Source organism: Castor canadensis, chromosome 16, assembly GCF_047511655.1.
Source record: "Castor canadensis chromosome 16, mCasCan1.hap1v2, whole genome shotgun sequence".
Taxonomy (NCBI): domain Eukaryota; kingdom Metazoa; phylum Chordata; class Mammalia; order Rodentia; family Castoridae; genus Castor; species Castor canadensis.
In genome coordinates this window covers 68,754,244-68,776,772 of record NC_133401.1, presented here as the reverse complement: position 1 = coordinate 68,776,772, position 22,529 = coordinate 68,754,244, and the positions used below count along the sequence as shown (strand labels likewise).

Sequence of the window (22,529 nt, the reverse complement as noted above, 5' to 3'; positions counted from 1 at the left end):
TTGTACACAGTCTGGCCATTGTCTGTATGTATGTTAAGTCCCTTAGCACCTATAAAGTGAATGTTAATGGCTGACTTTTGAATAGTAAATCATTCATGAATTCTTGGAGTAAGTCTCACTCTTTCTGCTATACTGTCCCACTTCTCTACCAGTTGACCCAACTTGCTAATATTTTGTTTAGGATTCCTAAACAAAATTTCATTCATGTGAGGGCTTGGTCTGTCATTTTCCTTTACAATACAGGATAGTACCATTGGTTATAATATCAAGATGAAGCTAATATTTTCAAAACAGAAAAAAACCTCTCTCTTTGTTTTTCCTACATGGTTTCATTAACACAAATTTCATATCCTAAATATACCTGATAGGTTGCACATAAGATGTGAAATAAAAACCTGCCATGTTTTCTTTTGCAGCAATAGGGATTGAACACACAACCTCACCCATTCAAGGCAAGTGCTGTACTACTGAGCTACATCCCAGCTGTTTTCATTTTTTTCTCCAGTTCTATTTTTATATATTGTCACCAAACAGCTAAAATGAGAGAGAGAGAGAAGAAAGAGGAGGAGGAGGAGGGACAGGAGGAGGGGGAGCAGGAGGAGGAGGAGGACAAGGAGAAGGACGAGGAAGAGGAAGGGGAGGAAGAAGAAGGAGAAGGAGATGGAGAAGGAGAAAAGGAGAAGGACAGAAAACAGTGCAAAGGTGAATGTTTCACCAGAACTTTAAAAGTCCTATTAAAGTTGTACGAATTAAGCCATTTGGTCATAGCATAAGAGAGCCAGATAGAAGCATGGGATACTGTCTCTTAAAGGCCAGAGTTAGATTAAGTTCAGAAATTCATCCAGTGTATATTAGAACTAGGAATAATACAACAGCAGATTTAGGTCCCCACATAAACATGCTAGCTTGGATAAAGAAATTAAGATGAGCCACAGTTTCCTCCCCATTTAATTTTATGGATCATTTCTGGCCAGCAATTCAGGGGATGCTGAATTTTCCCCGAAGGCCTGGGATGGAAGATGGAGGTTTTTTTCTCTTTTTTGCCAGTTTGCATCTCAAAAAAATGTCAAAGGAAGATTTTTTAAAACCTTGATAGGATATTAGCTTCACTTTTTCAAAAATATAGCTATATTTCAACTGATGGGCCCAACAATCACAAAGAATTCAAGCAGAATGATAAAAAGAAAACCACACGAGGACATCAGTATGAAGTTGTTGAAAGCAAGAGTGATAGAAAAAAAATTTTAATGATAAGAAAAATAAGATACATTACAATTAAGAATCTCTATTAAATTATATACCAGAAATAACAGAGAAAAGAAACCAATGAAAAACATTTAAACTACCACATGAAAAAAAAGTCAACCTAGAATTTTATAACCAGAAAGAAATACCATTCAGGATTGGCAAGATTGTCTATTAGAGACACCCAGCCCTTTCCTGTGTCTCCACAAATCTGAAGGAAAACATCAAGCATGTGGCTACAGGGAGAGGTGGGTGACTTGGAAAGGCACAGGAGTGCAACAGTAAACAGTAGACCAGGTGAAGTCAATAAATATTGAACTTTACATTTGTAAAAGAAACAACAGACCCTAATATCAGGTGCCAGGCAAAATGGAAGGGAAGTTGGAAAATGCCCCCATCCTCCCCCCAAAAAACCCAGAGCTTTAAGCAAAAGAGAAAAATGAAAGCCTCACTGAGCTTCACAGGTACACATTCTAGTGTTCTGCAAAAATATAGTTTAAGCATATTAATAAAGGGAACAATCCAACAAGAAGATGTAACAATGCTAAGTATATGTGCACTGAACATCAGTGTCCACAAGTTCATAAAACAAACATATCTGAGCTTAAAGAAACAGATAGGACCAGATACAATAATAGTGGGAGACCTCAACACCCCACTGCCTTCAACAGACAGAACATCCAGATAGAAAAACAACAACGATACTCTAGAATTAAGCAATACCTTGGACAAATGGATTTAACAGATGTTTATAGGCTATTTCATCCTTTAACAGAAGATTACACATTCTTCTCAGCAGCCCCTGGAACGTTCTCCAAAATAGATCACATCCTACTTCATAAAGCAAAACTCAACAAATACAAAAATTATTGAAACAATCCCCTATATCCTAGCACACCATAATGGAATAAAATTAAAAATCAGTAGCAAGGGAAACCACAAAAAACATTCACAATCATGGAGGTTCAACAATACACTTTTGAACAATCAATGGTTCATTGAAGAAATTAGGAAATTATGAAATTCCTAAATTCATTGAAAATGAGGACACAAGTTACCAGAACTTGTGGGACATAGCAAAGGCAGTCTTAAGAAGTAAGTTTATAGCCATGAGGTTCTGCATCAGAAAATTGTAGAGATCTCAGATATTTAGAAAAAAAAGAGCAAACCAACCCAAAAAGCAACAGATGGGAGGATTTTATAAAAATCAGGACAGAAACCAATGAATTGAAGACAAAAAGAATGATACAATGAATCAATGAATAAAAGATTCGTTCTTTGAAGAAATAAAAAGATCAACAAACCTCTAGCCAAATTAACTACAAGAAAGAAGACACAACTTAATAAAATCAGAGATGATAAAGGGGATCTTACAACAGACACCAATGAAATTCAAAAGCTCATGTAGGAATACTTCAAAAAACTATACTCCAGAAAACTAGAAAATGAAGGTGAAACAGTTAAATTTCTTGACAGATATGATCAACTAAAATTGGCCAAGCCACCATTAACAACTTAAATAGAGTTATAACAAGTGATGAGATTGAGGCAGTTATAAAGAATCTTCCAAAAAAGAAAAGTCCAGGTTCTGCTGAATTTTACCACAACTTTAAAGAATAACTAACACCAATGTTCCTCAAACTACTTCATAAAGTATAAACGGAAGGAAGACTATCAAACACATTCAACAAAGCCAGTGTTACCCTAACAAAGTCAGGTAAAGATGCATCAAAAAAAAAAAAAAAGAAAGAAGGAAAGTTACAGGCCAAAATCCCTGATGAACATAGATGTAAAAATTATCAACAAAATACTTGCTAACAGAATCCAACAACACATTAAAAAGATCATACACCATGATCAAGTAGGTTTCATTCCAGTGATGCAAGGATGGTACAACATGTGCTAATTAACAAATGTAATACAATACATAAACAGAATCAAGGACAAAAACCAGTCATCATCTAATGGATTCAGAAAATGGCTTTGACAAAATTCAACATCCTTTCATGATAAAAGCTCTGAAGAAACCAGGAATAGATGGCACATTCCTCAACATTATAAAGATTGTATATGACAAACCTATATCCAACATCTACTAAATGGTGAAAAGTTGAAACCATTTCCTCTAAAATCAGGAATGAGCCAAGGGTGTTCACTCTCCCTACTCTTATTCAACATAGTACTTGAATCCCTAACCAGAGCAATAAGACAGGAGAAAGAAATAAAAGGGATTCAAAGAGGGAAGGAAGAAGTAAAATTTTGCCTATTTGTAGATGATATGCTCTTATACCTGAAAGACCCTAAAAACTCAACCAAAAAAATATTAGGTCTCATTAACATTTTCAGCAAAGTAGCAGGACACAAAATCAGTACAAAAAATCAGTAACATTTCTATACACAAACAATGAACAGTCTCAGAAAGAAATCAGGAAAATAACACCACTCACAATAGCTTCAAAAAATTAAAATATCTAGGGTAAATTTTAAAAAGGAGCTGACTAGCCTATACAATGAAAACTATAAATCACTAAAGAAAGAGATCACTGAAGATATTAGAAGGTAGAGCTCATGGGTTGGGAGAATCAATATTGTGAAAATGGCTATACTACCAAAAGTAATCTATATGTTAGATACAATCCCTACCAAAATGCCAATGATATTTTTTACTGAGATAGAAAGATCAATCCTAAAGTTCATATGGAAGCACAAAAGTCCTTGAATAGTCAAAGCAATCCTGAATCAAAAGAGCAATGTTGGAGATATCACAATACCTAACTTCAAACTATACTAGAGTCATAGTAATAAAAACAGCATGGCATCAGTACAAAAACAGACATGAAGACCAATGGAGTAGAATAGAAGACCCTGACACAAATCCACACAGCAATAGCCATCTGGTTGTCAACAAAGGAGCCCAAAATATGCAAGGGAGAAAATAGCCTCTTTAACAAATGGTGCTGAGAAATCTGGATTTCCACCTGCAGAAAGACTGAAACTTCATCCCAGTCTCTCACTTTGTACTAGTATCAATTAAAAGTGGATCAAAGATCTTAATGTAAGATCTGAAACAGTGAAGTTGTTCCAGAAAAAAATAAGAAATGTACTGGACCACATAGGCATAGATAATAACTTCATGAATAGAGCCCCAATAGCTCAGCAATTAAGAGAAAGGACTGACAAATGGGACTGCATGAAACTAAAAACTTCTGCACAGCAAATGAAACAGTCACTAGTCTGAAGAGACACCCGACAGAAGGAGGGAAAATCTTTGCCACCTAGCCATCTGACAAGGGATTAATTACAAGAATATATAGGGAGCTCAAAAAACTAACCCTGCAAAGAATCCACTGAATAAATGGGCAAATGAACTAAACAGCCAATCTCAAAAGAGGCAGTACAAATGGCCAATAAATATACTTATATATGATAGAGCCACTTGCTCGCCCATTTTTTGCAGCACTATTCACAATAGCCAAGCTTTGGAAACAGCCCCACAATTGATAAGGAGATTTTTAAAAAATGTGTATATATACGTTATGGGGTGTAGTTGTTGTTTGCAAAAAGCAATGTTGGAGATACCACGTCTGACTTGAAAGTATACTTCACAACCATAACAGTAAGGTACTGCCACACAACAAACAAACGGACCACTGGAATAGAACTGAAGTTCCAGAAATAAACCCAAGAAGCTACAGCTATCTGATTCATGAAAAACATGCCAAAAATACACATTGGAAAAACCACAGCCTCTTTTACAAGTGGTAGTGGGAAAACTGGATATCCACATGTAGAAGACTGAAACTAGATCCCTCCCTCCAGGTACAGAAATAAACTCCAAATAGATCAAAGCTTGTAATATGAGACCAGAAACTGTGGAACTACTGGAGGAGAACATGGGGGAAATAAGAAACACTTCAATTTATAAGCATAGACAATGACTTTCTGAATAGGACTCCAACAACTCAGGAAACAAGATCAAAAACTGACAATTTGTATTGCATTAAAATTAAAAGCCTTCTGCAGGGCTGGGAGTGTAGCTCAGTGGTAGAGCAGTTGGTTAGCATGCTCAAGGCCCTAGGTTTGATCCCCAGAGACTTCTGCACAGCAATAGAAAAACTCAACAGAATAAAGAGACAGCATAGAGAGTGGGTAAAAATCATTGCCAGCTATTTTATTCAACAGGGGATTAATATCCAGAATAAAGAACCCAAAAAATTCAAAAACCAAAACAGCAGATAATCCAATCTGTAAATGGACATATGAACCAAACGGACATGTTTCAAATAAAGTACAAGTGGTTAAAAAAATACATGAAAAAAATTAGAGAATCCAAGTCTAAACTTCATTGAGATTTTGTCTCATTAGAAAAGACAGAATGATTATCATCAAAAAAATAAAGAACAACTACTGTTGGTAGGATGTGGGAATGGGGAAAACAATCATTATATACTGTTAGTGGGATGGAAATTTGTCCAGCCACTATGGAAAGCAGTGTGGAAGTCTCCAAAAAATTTTAAAAAGAGCTGCTATATTACCCAGCTATACCTCTTCTAGTACATGCCCCAAAGAATCAAAATCAGTTTACTATACAGATACCGCAGATAAATATTTACTTACAACCAAGGATGAGTGGATAGAGAAAATATTTATAATGGAGTTGATTTGTTTGGCAGAACTGGGGTTTGAACTCAACATCTCTTACTTGTTAGGCAAGTGCTTTACCATTTGAGCCCTGCCCCCAACCCTGTTTGTTTAGCTGTTTTTTAGATAGGGTCTAGCGCTTTTGCCTCTGGTGGCCTCAGACTGTGATCCTGCTACCTATGTATACAGAGTACAGAATATTAAAAATAATATTTCTGACTTAAGTTTTAAAATATCAATAATTACATTAAATATACATGATCTAAATGCAGCATACAAGAAACAATTGGGAAAAGTTGGTTTCAAAGTTTGATAAGTGTTTGAGGAGATGCATGTGTACTCTGACTTAAACATCACATAATGCATACATGTCTAAAACATTACATGCTCCTGCATAAATATTTGCAATGTTTATGTTATGTATCAGTTAAAATAATTTAAATTAAAAAGAAAACTTAGTGGAAGCAGAGAATATGATGAAAGTACATTAATGTATGCATGGAAATGTGATGAAACTTCTTACCATGTAAAATTTAATACCCACTAATAAAACAATAAAATTAGAAAGCTTGACCTAGCTATAGGCACAATATTTTATAAGAAACTCACTTCAAATATTAATATACTCATATTCCACCCACAGTCAACGGAATTCACATTACTTTGAAGTAACCATAGAAGATATACTGTGACAGGCCATATCCTACGTCATAAGACTAACCTCAGATAATTTAAAAGTGAAATTGCACAGAACATGGTTCTCTAACGACAATGAATTTCAAGTATAAAACAAGAGAAAGGGAGGAGGGCAGGAAGGAGGAGGAGGAGAAGAAGAAAATACCATACTTCCAAATAGCCTGTGGGTCTAAAATGAAGTCTCAAAGATGTACAAAAATATATTGGTATGAGTGCAAATGAAAATAGGTGAAAATGTGTGATACACAGCTAAAGCAGTGTTCAGAAAGAAATTTATGTCTGTAATTAGAAAAGGGGAAAAATTCTAATCAGTAATCTATGCTCCTCCATTCATATGCTAGAAACAGAAGACAAAAATAAGTCTACAGAAAGAGGAAAGAAAGGGGAATAGAGTAGAAATCAATTAAACCAAAGACAAGAAAACAATAAACCAATGATAACAAAACTGGTTCTCTGAAAATATACAATTAACAAATATGTGGCAGACAAATGAAGAAAACCCAAATTACTAATATCAGGGCATGTCACCACAGACCCTGCAGATATTAAGAGACTGTTATGTAGTTGCACACATGAATTTATTGATTTCAATGAAATGAGCCAATTTCTTGAAAAGTACAAGCTACCACAACTCAATATGAAATAGACAATTTTAGTGACACTATAACTATTAAGGGAGTTAAATTTATAATTAAAATCTCTCCCCAAAAGAATTTCCAGACCCAGATAATTTCTTATGGAGAAACCTGCCAAACTTTAAAGAATAAAAACCAATATTTTCTAGTAAACAGAAGAGAATGCTTTCCAAAGTATGCCATAAATACTTTATTTTTACTGTTATTTTCCATTATCGTGAGGATATCATGAGTATATGCTTATGCCAAAACTTCTTAAGTTATGCATCTTAAATATGTACAGTTTATTGTATGTCATATCTTAAATCTGTAAAAGAAAAGAGGATACTCAGACGATCAATAGGTATATAAAAATGTGCATAACAGCATCAGGGGACAGTTTCAAGAAAATCCAAATTTCAATCCACAGATAGTACGATATGGAGCAACTGACTATACTCAGCATGGCTATGATGGATTACTGTGTTTATCTGATTCACTCTGATCAGAAAGGTTTTTGTTTACTTGGGTTTGTTTGTTTTAAGTAAAGCACATTTGTTTCTCTTCCAGTCAAACTACAGTTTGCTGAGCCAGATTCCCAGGTTGCAGAGCCCACATCTTCAGGCACCAACCTCAGCCTAGCACCCCACCACCACAGGGACACCTTCCCAGGAGTTTCTTCAGAGCCCCAGCCACTTCCTTGCTCCTCAGACTACAGATGACAGGGTTGAGCATGGCGGTGATCATGGTGTAGAAGGCGGAGACCACTTTGTCCTGCTTGGAGGAGTGGTAGGCCCAGGCCGCATGTAGGTAAACATGGCGGCTCCATAGAAGAGTGACACCACCACCATGTGGGAGGAGCAGGTGGCAAAGGCCTTGTGTCAGCCTTCTGCAGAGCCTATGGGGAGCACCGCCACCAGGATCCCTGGGTAGGAGGCTGAGATGACAGAGAAAGGGAGGAGCAGCATGAGGACTCAGCAGACATAAATCATGGTCTCGTAGAGGGAGGTGTCAGCACAAGCTAAGTTGAGCACCGCTGGGAACTCAGAAAAGAAATGGTCCATCTCCTGGGAGCCACAGTAGAGGAAGCAGAGTGTGAAGACAGCCTGGATCAGCCCATCCACCAGGCCAAAGAGCCAGGACCCTGCCACCATGAGCCAGCAGATGCCACAGCTCATGACCACAGAGTACCTCAGTGGGTTGCTGATAGCCACATAGCGGTCATAGGCCATGAAGGCCAGCCGGAAGCATTCATCCCCCAGGAGGGTGAGGAAGAAGAGGATCTGGAGTCCACAGCCTGTAAAGGAGATGGAGCCACCACCCAGGAGGAAGTCACTGGCCATCGGGGCACAATGGTAAAGATGAGCATGAGGTCCATGAGCAACAGCCAGCTGAGGAAGAAGTACATGGGGCTGTGCAGGCGGGAGTCCACATTGAGGAGGAGGATCATGATCCCGTTGCCAGAAAGGGCCACCAGAAACATGAGCATGATGATGGAGAAGAGGAGAAGGTGCAGAAGTGAGTGGGTGAAGAGGTCCAGGAGGATGAAGTGGGAAATGAGAGTCTGGTTGCCCATCCAGGCCATGGTTCCTGCACAGAATGCCCCACGGGGAAGTTTGAGATCTGGAAGGAGGGGGTTTACAAAATTTAGTGTTATAATAATGTAGACATTACAACTTTGTTTAATGTGTTGTCCTCTCCAAATGTGACTTGGTTTTGAATAAAAGGCATGGCCTCTTTAAGAAAAAAAACAAACAAAAATGCAGATGGTGTTGGTTGTTAACTCTTAGGATTTTCTGTACATACTTGAAAAATGAAATATAAGCTTGTTGTTGTTGGAAAACTGCTTCTGCCTCTACTAGGACCTTGTCTATTCTGCAGCTCTCATGGCTGCTTTTCCTAAGAAGCTGTAAGCCAGCCTCACCTATAGACTTACATTTTCAGGAAAAATACTTAAGGTGAAAAATTTATCAGCCATGTGAACTGGGCACCATATGTAATTTCTCTGAATGTCAGTTTTCTTGTCTTGTGTTTTTTTAATTTTTTTATTATTAATTTATTTACATGTGCATACATTGTTTGGGTTATTTCTCCCTCCTGCCCCTGCCCCACCCACTCCCCCCACCTCCCTTTCAGGCAGAACCTGTTCTGTGCTTTTCTCCAGCTCCATTGAAGAGTAGAAATAAGCAATAATAAGAAAGACATAGCATTTTTGCTAGTTGAGATAAGGACAGCTATACAGAGAGAGTCCTAGCATTGCTTTCATGTACAAATGTGTTATAACCCAGGTTGATTCATCTCTAACTGATCTTTATACTGGTTCCTGATCCCCTTCTCGTGTTGACCTCTGTCGCTTTAAAGTTTCTATATTAATTCCTCTGGAGTGGGGACATCAAATGATTTCATGTTTTGTTTTTTCTATCTAACCCGTACCTCCCGTCTTAAGTTGGAATAGCAATATGCTCCTGTAGGGGGATAGTAAAGAAGAAATAGAACATAAGCAGTGTTTGGTAGTTTAAAACTGAGGACAGCTGACATTACTGGAAAGTCTGTGTCAAACACTGTGCAGAGCAAAATGTGCATACTCACATTCAATCTCATGACAACCCCAAAACAAAGGGATAATCATTAAGTGCATTCCACACATGAGTAAACTGAGGCAGAGGGAATTTGTTGCTTTGTAAATGCAAAGCTGAAGGTAACCCGAATGCCCAACATAAAGAAATGACTTGGGCCAAGGGCATGGGTCAAGTGGCAGAGCACTTGTCTAGCAAGCATGAGGCACTGAGTTCAAACCCCATTGCCACCAAAAGAAAAAATGACTAAATAAATTATGATATAGTCACATGGCAAAATGTAAAATAATAGTCAGTGGATATTTATGACATTTTAAAAGATAGCAAAAATTGCCAAGTATTTTTACATATTTCTAAAGACTGGAAGAAAGTATGTGAAGAGATTAACAGTATAATTCTTTCTATGTAGTGGGATTAAAGGTTATCTCCCCCTCTTGTATTCTATATATTTTCTATAAGGAGCAAAGAAATAATTTAATTTTTAAAATTAAGTTATACTATATGTATACTCCATGCACAAAAATTAGCAATTTTCTCATAAATACCATCAAGCAATTAACAAAAGTAACAAAATAACAGATAATAAGAATGTCTTAATCACAGTTGTAACAAACTGTGTGTATAGAAAAGAACTCTAATGCTAAAAATTCTAAAACTTCACCAGAAAGCATTTTAAATGCCCTGAAGAAAGCTATGCCTATTCTTGGGTAGACTAGGCTCAACACTGTAAGGATATAAACTCTCCCCAACATTAATCTACAAGACCCATGTGATCATAATTAAAATCTCAATAGGGCATTTACATTTTGAAAAAGATTGTAAAGGCAGAATTCTCTCAGAACTCCCCCAAAAGCAGTGAGCGATCAAAGGCACACATATGATCTATGTTGAACAAAGTTGGGATACTGAAAGCTGAACACAAAATATCTGGAAGGGACAAAACCAGTAGAGACTGGTCATTGGTAAAGGAGAAAGTGGAAAAAGGACACCAGTAGGCATAGATCACAGGTGTCCTCTTCAAAGGCAGGGACAAACTATGATTATTTGTTTACACCAGTAGAAGGAGAGACATAGACTATTGCAAGGAATCTCTCAGAACTGGATTTATTCCAAGGAACAGAAGGGAAGAAATTGAGCAAAGAAGCAAACAGACCAATTATATTTTCAAGAAGTACGTTGAGGATTCGCGTTAAGGATGCTCTATATTCCTTCATCTCAGGACTGGGGTTACTAAAGATTACCCTAGGGTGTGAGGAGCTCTACCCTAGAATGGAATGGCTGGGCACACTCACACTGATACCTCCAAAAATGCCACTAGAATGAGAGGAATCACAGATACAATGAGAACACTGAAAGCTTTTGAGTAGATGGTAACTGACTTGCAGACCTAAGAAGGCTGAATGACAAAGTCCAAAGAGAACAGTAACCACAGACTTGCCCAAGGGCTTAGGAATTGGTGGCAGGAGACACCAATATAAGTTAGGGTGAGGAGGAGACCAAAAAAAAGGAATTGCTTGTAAGTCTACTGAAGAGATACATACAAAGTATGTACTCCATACAAAGAAGCCTTTACACCTACTCCTGATAGAAAATAAGAAGCTGATTCTCCAAGGAAGGCCAAAGGAGGCCCAGGGAAAGTGGGGATTCTATAAACACAGGAAGGAAATATGAAGAAAGTGGGGTACCTGGCCTCTTCTTCCATTCACTCTTAGACCCCATTCCTTCAGATAGGAAATTAGAGGATGCCCCTCCCCTGAATCTGACTGGACCAGAAATATCTAAAGATACTGAACAGTTAAAAAATAACAGTTATATCAATTACAGTGAAGCCACAGTTATCATGCTCTACTTACATGCTCAGGACAGCTTTGTGTTCTGTTATCCCACCTTTTAATGTGAGCAGACTTCCAAGGACCAGTAGACATCAAAATATTTCCTATTGTCAAGAGAAAGAAAATCAACAAAATAATACAGATTAAAAAGGAGACTTTTCAGAAAAACAAAAGGTTTAAAAAGCATTGTGATCCACATGAGTGAGATAAGATAGTATAAACAAGAATACAATACTATTTTAAAAAAGCATTCAGAGGAGAAATAATCTTTTAAAAATACCCTTTTGAGCAGTTCTACTCTTAGGAATCATATAGACATTTGTACATGTGCAAAATGACTTATAGACATGTTACAGATTTCTTTATAGTATAAAAATATTCATCCAAATATTCAACAGAGGAAAGAATGAATGAGCAATGGAATGATGCAAATAAGTAACAAAATGGGATTTCTATTAATTTGTTGATATAGAATTCTCTAAATTATATTGCTTAAAATGTAGCAATGTAAACAGGCAATGTACAGAGTGGTGTGAATTGTATAACATGTTTACATTACATGCACATATTAAACAACATGTTATATTACATATTTACATATCATAATAATATGTAAAATATTATTATACAAATTATAACTTATATAATCATATAATTTTGTTGGACTGGGGTAGGGCTCAGTGACTTGTGTAGCATGTCCAAGGCCCTGAGTTTCATTCCAGCACAGCAGGAAAAGAAAAAAAATTTAGGAAAAGAAGGAATGTACCTCAACATAATAAAAGATATATATGACAGACCTACAGTCAACATCATACTAAATGGAAAAAAAACTAAAATCATTTCTTTAAAGTCAGGAACAAGACAAGGGTTTCATTCTTTCCACTTCAGTATAGTACTGGAATACCTAGCCAGAGCAATAAGGCAAGAGAAAGAAAGAACAGGGATTCAAGCAGAGAAGTAAGAAGTCAAATTATCCCTATTTTCAGATGATATGATGCTATAGTTAAAAGACCTTAATGTACCATCAAAAAACTCCTAGAATGATAAATACTTAGTAGCAGAATGTAAAATCAACACACCCAATGAGTAGCTTTTCTACATAGCTCAAAAAAATAATTCCATTCACAATAGCCTCAAAAAAAACCCTAGATATATATTTAAACAATGAGGGGAAAGACCTCTACAGTGAAAACTATAAGACCTTGAAGAAAGACATTGAAGAAAATACCAGAAGTTGGAAAAACTAGCCATCTTCATGGATTGACAGAATTAATATCATGAAAATGGCTATACTACCAAAAGCAAGGGGAATGAGGAAAAACATTAACAATAAAACAAGAGAGAAAGGAAGAGATAACAGAATAATAGGAAATGTCAAGGAAAAGGTTGTGAAAGAAAGATGAGAAAATAGACAATAAAAGAGGGAAAATGTTAATTTATCAGGAAATTTAAATTTTCCTCAGAAGAGACAATAAGACACAACATGGTAGCATGCAGAGACATCATGAGAAAGGAGAGTGAAGCTCCTGAGGGAGAAGGACCAAAGGAAAGAACAACATAGATGTTACAAGCATCTTGAGGGGAACAGGTTCCAAAGTGAAGGGGGCAGCCAGTCAGATGTACAGAGCACTCCTGATTCCAATGCTGGAATGAGCCCTTGACTTCTGGAACATTGGGGGTGTTGTGAGAGCCAAACCTTTGTCCAATTCTTTATTTTTCTGCTAGGAAATACTGTGGAGCAATCTACATTGCCTACAAATGCCCCTGGCTCTCTTGTGCAACCCCTCTTCCCACCAGGACCTTCTCATGGCTGCTGCTATATCCTCAGCCACCATAGGCAACCGTTACCATGCCCTGCCCCTTCCCAGCTTCTTCTCCCTCCACTGCACTGTCCTGTGCTCATGTCCAAGAGCATGGGTTCTTCCAGGTGACCAGGGGTCTGTGCAGCTTGCAAGACCAATTCAGCATATTGAGACATTTCCAGGTCTGTCTATTCAACCCCAACTTTCCTTTCCATCTTAACATGCCAAATTCAGTCTGTTTCTGAAGAAAATGTTAGGATAAAGTCAAAGCTTATTTCCTAAAAAGCTAATAAAATATTGCTTATTATATCTACATATATATATCTACATATATATGTAGATATATATGTATATATGTCAAAGTCCATCCATTATCCCTTAGTATGCTTCTACCAGCAAGACTTTGATCACACTCACACAGTTCCATCTGTCTAGCACGCCTTCCTTAGGCTTACATTCATTCAACAGATATTCATTGAACATCCCTTGTGTGCCAGGCACTGTGTTAAGTCCTAACAAGAGGATGAACAAGCAGATAGGGGGCTCCAATTTGGGATCTGACACTCTCATTACCCTGCCCCACTCCCTAAAGCCTACTGACTTTTACTTCTCTATCAAGTCCCTCCTCCTTGCTGATATACCTCTTATAGCACTTGGTATCTACAGTAACAAAGATGCTGATTAATCAAGTATTTCCTGGTAGACATCCAGTACATAAGAAATTCCTAATATGGGAGTTTGTGAACTCAAAAATTTGGTGCTTACATGCATTGTTCTGGAAAGAAAATCCATAGTTTTTATTCTTTGAAAAAATGAAAGGACCTTACATTTTACTGTTGAATTGAAATTGCTTACCTGGTGATGATATTTGCATTTTCACTAACAGATGTCGTATTTCCTTGATCACATGAAACATTAACAGAGCACAAAGGCTTTGTGTGTGTGTCTGTGTGTTCCATGTATTACCTACTCAACACCTGAGAGCATGGAGCACTCAAGAGAGGTGCCATGGGAGCAATCTTCCTTCCTTAAGATGTCAGGGAGGAAATTTTCATCATCTTGGCCAAATCAGGAGAGGTTTTCTAGAGCCCAGGAAGTGACACCAAGTCACAAATAATAAATGCAATATTCAAGCTGAGTTGAAGCCAATGAACACCCTATCCAAGCATAGGGAAGAAGCAAAGAAGAAAGCACAGTGTTGATGGAGAGGCAAGTTGGGCCAATTGGCTGAGCTGAGAATGTGCACAGGGAGCAGTGGAGGGAGTCTTGTCCTGAATGGCAAGCTGAGGAACTGGGCCCTTATACACCACCAGGTAATGGTTAAGAGCTAGAGTTCAATTTATTGTGGCCTTGATCAGGAGCTCACTGAGTCCTCCATCTCACCTGCAAAATGAGGACAAGAATAATCAATCACCTTCTCTGGTGGTCATAAAGATTAAATAATAATTAAGAGTTCAAAAGCAACAAACACTTGCCTGGTTCACCAGAAAAGGCTAAAAAATCAGGGACTGTTGTTGACTTTGTCAAAGGAGCAGGCCTAAGACTGTCCACCAGATGAGTGAGGGACAAGGAGATTGGAAAAAAGGGAAAGTCTTAGGAAGCAGTTGTGATGAGCTAGACAGGAGAAACCACATGTTGTGTGGTCTTGGGCAGTGTCCTTAACCATTCATCGTCTATACAACTAGGATGATGATTTAATTGGAACTATTTCCTCATGTTACCATAAGGATAAAGTTGGATGATGTATGTAAAAGCCTCCTGCCTGGTACATAATAAGTGCCTAATACAAATGGCAACTATCATGATGTCTACAACTTGCATCATTTATTAAGTTTTAGACAAAGGTGATGGTAGGAAGGATGTGAAAGACAAGGTATTTTTTAAATTTTTTTTATTGGAAAAAAATTGTATTTTGGAAGAACTCACTATATAAGATTACCGAATTCCAAAATCAAATTACATGAAAATATACATCGCAATTTCTTTGTACAACTGGTGAGAAAAATCTGCAGTATATAAGAATAGAGGCAAAGAAATATGAAAGACTGAAGAGAAGGGTATGAAGGCCAATAGCATTCTTAATAGTAAATCCAGAAGTAGAAAGCCTGTAGCTGTGCATGCTTTATTTATCCAACCTTAACATTAGGTAACTTAGGGGCAAAAATAAAACCGAATCAGAACTTAGAATCGTCTGTGACAAATTTCAGTAAATTGAATTTAGAACATTTTTTTTTAGTTCTAGGATGGTAGTGACTGGGTTCAAGAGCTCTTGACAGCCAGAAAAATGTTATTGCTACATCCAATCCAAGAGAGGGTGCAATCAGAATACAAAAAGGACAAAGCACCTAGTGATGACCACTCCTCCGAGGTCATCATGAAAATTAAGTACTCACTTATTAAGTGTTCAGAATTTGAGCTAAATGACTTGAGAACTTTCTGACAGAAAGAAGAGGAGTGTCAAAACAGAGAAGATACGAATGTTTAATAAGTGGAGAGTTTAATGAAGGCTCAGTGGTTTAAAGGAAATTAAATGGAAACTTTTTATCTTAATTGGTTTTCATCTGACATGTTAAGGAGTCTTTTTAAACTGATAAGAAACAATGAATGGAGAAAGAAAACCTGCTAAAATCTTTTAGAATTTACACAATTCTGACTCTACTACAAGAAAGCATTATTTGGTACAAGGTGTATTTGTGGATGTACATGAACAGTATATATATTATCCGGATCCTGTTGTGCTATGTACAGGTCTTTACAATACTTCCTGAAGGTTAAAACAGTTCATTAGAATTCAAAATGCATAATCACTGTAAGTTGGCACTTGTTAGGCTCTTGTCAGCATTGATAACTAGCATGCTTTATTGCAGCCCAGTTCCAGCCAGTGTTTGCCAACTTGTTACAACAGAAGTCCAGCAATTGGTGGGTAGAGTGCAGGAAAAACAGTGCCATGTTTCTCAATTGGAGACCCTGAAATAAGTGAAGTTACTAGCTGCTTAATAAATGTCACTCGAATGCAGTCTCTTGGCTTTTTCTTACACAATGGGCAACTTTCCTTTTAAATTCTCCATTTCTGTCTTCCCTCCATTCTTTCACAGCATCAACATTAGCAGGCAAGTTGCCATTAGGATCTGCCAGCATAGAAATGCCAAGCTTCTCACCTGTACACGAGACCCTCTGCTGGGCCAAGTCCAGCACCTGGCTAAGAGGTTTTACTCCCTGCTCCCCACTTACTCCCACCTGCTGTTATCTCCTCTGCTGTGACTAAGGAAAGTTGCTTCTGTTTTCACAAATCCTCAGAGACCACTGCTTCACCACACCTCTGTCCCCAGTGTCTGGCAATTGACCTTCAAGGAAAGAGAGCTTCCTGAAAAGTTCTCTGATCATCTCAGCTACTCCAACAAACAAACTCTCTCCCAGGGAAAGGAGAAGGGGAAAGCTAGGGAATGTGGGTTTCTATGGGCCAAGCTGGGAAGAATTGGCTTTCCCTCCACTCCAAAGGGAATTTGAAAATGCTGGCTTTTGTTCTACACTGAGGTCCACCTTGGCTATAGCCATGCAGTAATATGTGTAGGTGGAATCAACAGGTCATCTTCTGGAATATTCCAGAACTGTGTCATTCTGCCTCTTGCCATTCCCTAAGCTGAACAAGGCAGATATCATTTAAGATAAGTTACACTGTCCCTTCTTTCTTTGGAGCTCAATTCTAACAGAATTTAACCCAGTCTTCAAGACCATATCACAAACACACTGAGAGGTTATTTATTCCCAGAATTCAGAACCAAATGGGCTTCTGTCATGTTAAGGAGTTTTTGAAAATAAACAGAGCCTAGCACAGATGCTAAGCCTTAAAGTCAGAATAGGCTTCATGAGAATCTTATTCAGACTTGACCTTGGGCAAGGAATTCGACCAATCAGAGTCCTAGTTTCCTCATCTGTAAAATGGGAACAATGATGTTCATTAAAAAAAGTTTGCTGTGAGAATTAAATTGAATGGACAGTATGAAGTCATCTCACCTTTACATGTCCTAATTATTATATTAGTGTCACTGCCCTCCATTTTGTCCAAAGCCTGAAAGCAGAAACAAAATACATACTTTAGAAAAACAATTTAGGGCAAGAGGCATGCTCAAGTGATAGAGCACCTGCCTAGAAAAATACCTTTAAAAACTCAGTAAAAAACAGTATCAGCCCACAACAAGTAACAAAAACAAATGCTGAGGAGGGGAAATAATCTGTTTTACAGAGTTACTGCATTATGATTCTCAATATGTCTAGTTTTCAGTATAAATTACAAAGCACGATAGAAATAAGATAATGGCCTAATAAATGTAGGCCATTCACAGGACAAATGAAAAAGAAATTGCCCCTGAGAAAACACAAACATTATGGTCACTAGACAAGATTTTAAATTAACAGACTTAAATATTCCCAAAGAGCTAAAGGAAACCATGGACAAAGAGGCAAAGGAAACTAGGAAAACAGTGTATGAATGAACAGAGAAAGTTAATAAACAGAAATTCAGGAGCTGAAAAGTACAATATTTGAAATAAAAAATATTTAATAGGAGGGTATTCAATAGCATACTTCAAAAGATAACAAGAAACAAATCATTAAACTTGATTCAAATCAATTCAAATTGTCAGCTCTTGGGAACAGAAAAAATGAATAAAAATGGGAAGCTCCTAAGAGATCTCAAAGTTACTATCTAAGGAAAGTTACAATCTAAGGAAAGGAGAGAAAGGCAATACCAATACATACAAGAAACACAGGCACAAAGAGATCCACACGGAGACATAATTATAATCAAATTGGGGGGGGGTTGTAACTAAAATTTTAATCTCAAGGATTCTCATGAAGCATATTATAAATCAGAGCGTGAAAAGCAAATTCTCACACAATAACTCAAAATTCAGCTGTAAACATACCCTTAAACTGGCATTATTTTGAATATAAGAGAAGAATAGAGGTGGCTCGTGATTTCCCTCCTGACACAATGATCTCTCTTTTCTCCTTTCTTTAGAAAGGTACCTGCTCCAGCTTCAAGCGAAGCCTCTCCTTGATCTTCAGCATCCAAAACTTCTGGAGCACTTGTCTGTTAATCATCTCAAGTGATGAAAGTGGTGTGCCACAATTTTTACTTTTTTTTTTGCCATTCTTCAGTTCCACTCTTACATGGCAGCCACATAGTGTTCTTTGTCTAGCTCTCAGAGAGCATCAGTTGCAACTCAAGGGTAGTCAAAGTCAACAGATACAAAAAAAATGTAAACTGTTGTAGAAACTCACATACTTCAGTGTTGTCTATAATGGCAAAAGGACCATTCCAAATCATCCTTACTTCCTTTGCTTCCAAGGTTATCTACAGAAATCATGACACATGTTGATATCTTAGATTAGAAATATGGAGGCTCAAATTGACATACTCAAATGAGTCATTCTGCTCCCTCCCTCCACGATGACTCCCACAGATGTTCTCATTTACCTGGCTTCCACCTATAATCAAATTGCTGGAAGCCAAGAAGAAAATAGAGATTTTTTTTGTGGTAAAGGGGCCACACACTTGGTAGGCAGGCACTTTACCACTTGAGCAGCTATGCCAGCCCCAAAATAAAGAATCTTGACAGCACAAGAAATATGACTTATCACATACATGGGATAAATAACAGCAGATTTCTTAGCAGAAACCATGAAGGCCAAAAGAGAAGGGCTGATCATTTTAAACCACTGAAATAAAAAGAAATCTGCCATTAAGTAGTCTATAGCTGGCAAAGCTCATCCTTCAAAGTAAAGAAGAAATTAAGGCAACCCCAGGTACACAAAAGCTAAGGGGGTTCATCGCTAGATTTGCCCTGAAATAAATACTGATGGCAGTTATTCAGTAGAAATAAAAGCACACCTGACAGTAACTTGATACCTTATGAAGCAATAACTCTGGTAAAATAATAGTAATAATAACATAAGCTGGGTGTTCATGCCTGTAATCTCAGCACTTGGGAGGCTGAAGCAAGAGAATTCCAAGTGTGAGGCCAGCCTGGGCTACATAGTGAAACTCTGTCTCAAAAATAAGCAAATGAAATAGGTAAATATAAAAGCTAGTATTAATATAATTTTGATTTATTGCTCTTTTTTCTGTTTCCTAAATTATTTAAAAGATAAATGCATTCAACAATAATTATAAGCCATAACGTGTATAACAGGTGATAATAGCACAGTCAGAGATGAGGGGTAGCAACCTTTTGATGCTACTTAATATAAGTTGATATTAATTCAAATTAAATTTAGAGTCTTAATTAAATTCTTCTGGTAAACAATAATGTCTTTAATTACATGCACAAAAGTAAATGAGAAAGGAATCAAACAGTACACTACAAAAAAATTAAACATGAACAAGGCAGTAAAATGAAATGAGAAACTTAAAAGATGTGCCATACAGAAATCTAATAGCAAAATGGCAGAAATAAATCTGACCTCATCAGTAATTCTTGAACTGTCAGTGGATTAAACTCTCCATTTAAAAGGCAGAGATTGGCAGAAAACAATTTTATGTTTATATGCTTATGGGGCTTTTACCTTTTATTTGAATTTATTTTAAACTAATACATAAAAAACATAAAAATTATACATACTAGTAGGACAATATGATAATTCAACACCTATACACATTGTATAATGTTTAAATACTTATCACCTCAAACATTTATCATTTCTTTATGATAAAAACTTCCAAAATACTTGCTTCAAGCTTTTTGAAATGCACAGTACATTATTGTTATATATGATCACTCTACCATGCAACAGCACAAGAACCCACTTGTCTAATTGACTTAGTATCCATGGTTCAAATTTTCTCATTCTTCCCTCTTCTCTAGCATCCCCAACATCTGATAATCACCATTCTACTCAACTTCTATGAAGTCATTCAACTTTTTTATTTTTTATCAGTTTTTACTTTTAGGGGTTTTTTTAATGCTGGGGATTCAACTTAGGGTCTCATACATGCTAGGCAAGTTCCCAACCACTGAGCTACATCCCCAACCCAGAATGACATTTTTTTTAGATTCCAAGTAATAGGTACTTGTACTCTAGGCTTATTTCACTTAACACAATGACCTGTGTTCCAACATATTGTCATAAATGGCAGTATTTCATTCTTTTTATAGCTGAATCTAATCTCTCTGTGTATGTACCACATTTTCCTTATCATTCATCAGTTTTTGATTTCTTGGCATTTATGAATAGTGCTGCAATGAACCTGGGAGCTGAAGATGTATTTTAAATATACTGATTTCATTTCCTTTGAATATATATTCTAAGTAGTGAGATTGCTGAATCATATGGTAGAATATAATGGGTTTTTTTTTTCCTGTTTTGAGAAAGAATCTGGCTATGTATCCCAAGTTGGCTTCAAAAATCACTTTGTAACCCAGGTTGACCTGAAACCCTTGATCCTCCTGCCTCCACTTCCTGAGTGCTGGGATTACAGGCATGTACTACCAAGACCAACTGGTGGAATAGAACTTTTAAGCCATATGACATGGAAATTATGTATGTTCCTCAAAAAACTAAAAATAGACTTACCTTATGATCCTACCACACCACTATCAGTAGTGGTATAGTATGGTAGAATTCTACCATACCATTTATATCTAAAGGAGTATAAATCAATACAGAAGAGACCTGCATACCCATGTTTATTGCAACTCTCTTTATAATAGCCAAACTGTGGAAACACCTAAGGTGCCCAACAACTAATGAATGGATAAAGAAAATTAAATATGAAATAAGAAATATGAGATTAAGTTATTTCAGGAAAATGGTAGAACTGGAGATCATCATGCTGAGTGATATAAACCAATCTTGAAAGGCCAGATGTCACATATTCTCATACATCTGCAGAACATAGACCTAAAATGATGATGATGGTAATAATAATAATAAATAAGAATGAATATATATGGAGGTCTGTCTGGGGACATCAGTGAGAGAGGGAGGAGAAAGGAAAGGATATTGCTGAGAGGTCAAGCAGATGAAAGTGTTCTACATATGTACATATGAAGACAGCATAATGAAACCCACCAAGCACTATTTGAAAGGGGGGATGAGGAAAAGGGAATGGAAGAATAGTTGGGTGGTGGTGAACTTGTTCAAGATACACTGTATGCAAGAATGCAATTATCATGATGAAAATTCCTCATAGCATTAACATATGACCATTCAAAAATAAAATAAAATTTTTTTAAAGTAATAATTTTAAGTCATGACTCAGGGCAGGGGGAAGCTCAGTGTTAAATCATATGCCTAGCATGTGTAAGGCCCTGCACCACAAAACCTCAGCACCACAAAAAAATGATCCAACTATATGCATGCTACATGTGATTTACTCAGATCCAAAGACAGAAATTAGTTAAAAATGGAAAGGTGTAAAAGGATATTTCATGCAAATATAACCAAATGGTAATGAACTACTTCTTGGAACATGAATATGTGTCAAGCAAACAGAGCATTAAACACAGTGTGGACTTCTCTTATTTTCTTTCCAATCTTTTACCATTAATATAAGTATTCAACAATTTTATAAAATATTGGTGAGAACAAATTCTTTTTAGTACATCTGCCAACAGCATTTTAAATGACACTAAATTCTTCTTGTAGCTGGGACATTTGGACAGCTGAGGCACATCCACAATCTAGTGTTGAAAAGATATAATACATCTGGCTACTACCCATCCCTGCCTAAGAATTCTGAGTACTTCAACTGAAATGACACTGGAAGGAAGATTAAGGACTCCAATCAAAGACAGCTTCAGATGCATAAATCCCAACACAGAAACATAGGTAATATGAAAAAACAAGGAAATATGACCCTTTCAGTAGTCACAAATTCAACAATGGAACCCAATTAGAGTGAAGTAGGTGAAATACCAAATGAGGAATTCAAAAATAGTGATTATAAGAATGATCAATGACAGTAAAGAGGCCATGAATGCACAGCAGAATAAATTGCAAAAGAATACAGATAAACTGCTGAAAGAAATAGGAATACAATGAAGAGTAGGAAAGAGAAATTCAATAAAGATATAGACACTCTGAAAAATATTAAATTGAAATTCTGGAAATGAAAAACTC

General features: G+C 36.9%; 1 pseudogene; it reads right to left on the bottom strand.

Annotated features, from left to right (window-relative positions):
- Nucleotides 1–7,829: 7,829 nt before the first annotated feature.
- On the bottom strand, nt 7,830–8,781 carry LOC109679413 (olfactory receptor 2V1-like; annotated as a pseudogene).
- Between the last annotated feature and the right edge of the window lie 13,748 nt (nt 8,782–22,529).